Below are 703 nucleotides of genomic sequence, written 5' to 3' on the forward strand. Positions count from 1 at the left end.
AAACAACTGCCCAATAAATAAGTGGGCTAAAGACTTAAAGAGAAACTTCTCTGAAGAAGAAAGAAGGATGGCCAATAGACACATGAAGAAATGCTTGAACTCTCTAGCCACAAAAGAAATGAAAATGAAAACAACATTGATATACCACCTCACCCCAGTTAGAATGGCTATACTCAAGAACTCTAATAACAACACATGCTGGAGGAGAATTGGACAGAAGGGAACCTTACTTCATTGTTGGTGGGAGTGTAAACTTGTTCAACCACTTTGGAAAGCAGTATGGAGTTTCCTCAAAAGACTCCACATAGAGACACGCTATGACCCAGCAATACCACTTTTGGGCATTTACCCAAATGTTCACAAACAAGACCACACTAAAGCTACTAGAAGACTATATTTATTGCAGCATTATTTACCATAGCTAAAATATGGAACGAACCGAGATGCTCCTCAGTAGATGAATGGATCAAGAAAAATGTGGTATATATACAATGGAATTCTATGCCTCCATCAGAAAGAATGACATTGCCCCATTTATTAGGAAATGGGAAGACTTGGAAAAAATATATTAAGTGAAGTAAGCCAGGCCCAAAGAAACATAGGTCCATGGTTTCCCTTATTTGCAATAACCAGTGTATGTCTGAGTCAAGCAGAAAAGGTCAGATAAGTTGTTAGGGAAATGAACCCTAAGATATATATTCAA

Source organism: Dipodomys ordii, unplaced genomic scaffold, assembly GCF_000151885.1.
Source record: "Dipodomys ordii isolate 6190 unplaced genomic scaffold, Dord_2.0 Scaffold222, whole genome shotgun sequence".
Lineage (NCBI taxonomy): Eukaryota > Metazoa > Chordata > Mammalia > Rodentia > Heteromyidae > Dipodomys > Dipodomys ordii.